Raw genomic sequence first — 3,165 nt, 5'->3', positions numbered from 1 at the left:
GGGTTAGGGCTTGGGCTAGGTTAGGGATTAGGTTAAGGCTAGTGTTAGGGTTATGTTAATAGATGAGTTAGTAGTAGAAATAGTCCAGGGCAAGAGTTAAGGTTAGTCTTAGGGTTAGGGTTAGAGTTAGGGTTACGGTTAGCACTAAATTAGATCTAGGATTAAAGCTAGTGTTAGTGTTAGGGTTAGGTTAAGGGTTATGGTTAGGGTTATGGTTAGGGTTATGGTTAGTGTTTGTGTTAGGGTTAGGGTTCAGGTAGGGATATGGTTATAACTATATTCTGAATTAGGGCGAGGGTTGTAATTAGAGATTGGGCTAGGGTTAGGGTTAGGGTTAGGATTAAGGCTAGATTTAGGCTAGGATGAGGGCTCAGTTTTGTGTTAGTTTTATGGCAAGAATTAGATCTATGGCTAATGTCAGTTCTAGGGTTACGTTTAGGGATAGTGTTAAGGTTAGGTTTATGACTAGGTGTATTGTAAGGGTTAGGTTTTGAGAAAGGGTCCGCTTTAAAGCTAGGTGTATTATTAATGTCAATTTCTTGTTTAGGGTTTGGTTTAGGTTATGGTTTAGGTTTAGGGCTCGAATTAGCATTAGGATTAGGGATTGGGTTAGATTAATTAATAGGGTTAGGTTTAGTGTTCAGGTTAGGTTTAGGTAATGGATAGGGTTAGTGTCAGATATAGGTTTAGAGTTAAGCCTAAGTTTAGCATTTGGGTTAGGCTTATATTTAGGGTAATGGATAGGTTTAGGGCTAGGTTTATGGTTAGGATTAGGGCTCGGATTAGGGTTAAGGTTGGGGTTAAGCCTAGGGTTAGTGTTAGGGTTAGATTTAGGGTACATGTTAGGATTTGAGCTATGGTTTGGGCTAGGGTGATGGTTAGGTTTAGTGTGATGTCTAGGTTTAGGGTTAGGTTTAAGTTTAGAGGTAGGGTTAGCATTAGGGTTAGGGTTATGTTTAGAGTAATGGATAGAGTTAGAGCTAGGTTTTGCCTTGGTTATGTTTAGCATTAGGACTAGGGTTAGTGTTATGGTTATGGCTAGAGTTATGTTTTGGGTAAGGGTTAGTGTTTGAGCTTGGGTTTGGGTTAGGGCAAGGGTTAGGATTAGGGTTAGGTCTAGGATTAGGGTTAGGGTTATGCTTATGGCTAGGCTTAGGGCTAGGTTTTGTGTGAGGTTTAGGGCTAATGTTAGGGCTTTAGGTAATGTAAGATTTAGAGTTAGGGTTATTGCTAGGTCTAGTGTTAGGGTTATGGCAAGATTTTGAATTAACATAAAGTTTAGAGCTAGTATTTGTGTTACAGGAATGGTCAGTGTTTGGGTTAGGGTTATATGGCCAGAATTAGTACTAGGTTTAGGTCGATGGGTAGAGATAGTTTTTGGGTTAAGTTAAGGGTTATTTTGAAGACTAAGGCTAGTTTTTTTTTTTTTTTTAAGGTCTAGTGCTAAATTTATATCTCGGTTTACAATTAGGTGTTTGTCTAGGTCAAGTTTTAGGGCTAGTTTTAGGTATAGGGTTACCCATAGGGCTAGTATTAGGGTTCAGTTTAGAGTTAGGGTCAGGTTTAAACCTAGGGTTAGAATTAGGGTCAGAAAAAGGGTCATGGTTAGGGTTAGGGTTTGGGTTATGATTAGAGCTAGAATGAGGGCTAGGGTTAGGATAGTAATAGAGTTATGGTTTGCAGTAGGCTAAGGATTACGGTTAGGACTAGGGTAGCATTAGGGTGAGGGTTTGGCTTAGGTTTTGGGATAGGGTTAGAGCTAGGGTTAGCGCTAGTGTTAGGGTTAGGGATAGGTCTAGGTTAATGTTAAGGTTAGGTTTAAAGCTAGGTTTAGGTCTCAGATTAGAACTTGCTTTTCTGTTAGCCCAGGGCTATGGCTAATATAAGAACTGACTTTACGATTAGGGCTAGTTTTAGGGTTAGGGATAGGGCTAGGTCTAGTTTCGGGTTAGGTTTAGTGTTAGTGTGATGTTTAGAGCTAGGGTTATTGTTACAGTCTGAGTCATGGTCAGGGTAAGTTCTAGAGATAGAGTTAGAACTCAAATTATGACTAGATTTAGGGGTAGTTCTAAGCTTAGATTTCAGATTAGGTCAAGAATTAGGGTTAAGCCTATGACTCAGTTTTGTTTGAGTGCTAGGCCTAGGGTTAGGGCTAGTTTTCTAATTAGCAATAAGGTTAAGGCTAGTGTTAAGATGATGCTTAGGCTTAGGGTTAGGGTTCTATTTAGGGTTAGGGTTAGGTCTAGGTTTAGGGCTAGGGCGAAAGTAGGAATGGGGTTGGGACTAGGTTTAGGGCTAGTGTTTGTGTTTTGGTAAGGATAGATTTAGAGCTAGAATTAGTGCTAGGGTGAGAGTTAGGGTTAGCAATACAGTTAGGCTTAGGTTTAGGACTAAATGTGTACTAGAATTAACGCTAGGATTAGTGTTTTGCTAGGTTAGGGTTACATTTAGAATTAGGCTTAGATCTAGAGTTGGGGTAGGATTAAGGATAGGGCAAGGGTTATGGCTAGCTTTAGGGCTAGGGTTAGAGTTACGGTAAGGGAGAGGGTTAGAACTAGGAATAGGGCTAGTGTGAGAGAGTTTGTCTTAGGCTAGGATTACAGTTAGGGTTTGGGATAGGGTTAAATTAAGGCTAGGATTAGGGCTAGGGTTAGTGTGCAGTTTAGGCCTAGCAATAGGGTTAGGGTTAGGGTTATGTTTAGGATAAAGGATGGCATTATAGCTAGGTTTAGAGGTATGGTAAGGGTTAGAGTAGGGTTAGGGCTAGGGCTAGGGTTAGGGTTATGATTAGGGTTAGGTTTAAGGCTAAGATGAGGGCTAGTGTTTGTTTTAGGTTTAGGGCTAGGATTAGGGCTAGGGCTAATATCAGGTCTAGGGTTATGGTTAAAGATACTTTTAGGGTTAGGTTTATGGCTATGTCTAGTGTGAGGGTTAGGCTTAGGGTAAGGGTCAGGTTTAGAGCTATGGGAATTTTTAGGATTAGGGTCAAGGTTAGGGTTTGTTTTACGTTAGGATTTAGGTTTAGGGCTCGAATTGGCATTAGGGTTAGAGTTAGGGTAATGATAGGTTTTGGTTTAGGGTTTAGTTTAGGTTTAGGGTAATTGATAGGGTCAGTGTTAGCAATAGGGTTAGGGTTAGGCTTAGGGTTAGCATTAGGTTAAGGGT

Source organism: Marmota marmota, unplaced genomic scaffold (assembly GCF_001458135.2).
Source record: "Marmota marmota marmota unplaced genomic scaffold, marMar, whole genome shotgun sequence".
NCBI classification, from domain to species: domain Eukaryota; kingdom Metazoa; phylum Chordata; class Mammalia; order Rodentia; family Sciuridae; genus Marmota; species Marmota marmota.
This window is presented reverse-complemented; position numbering follows the sequence as displayed.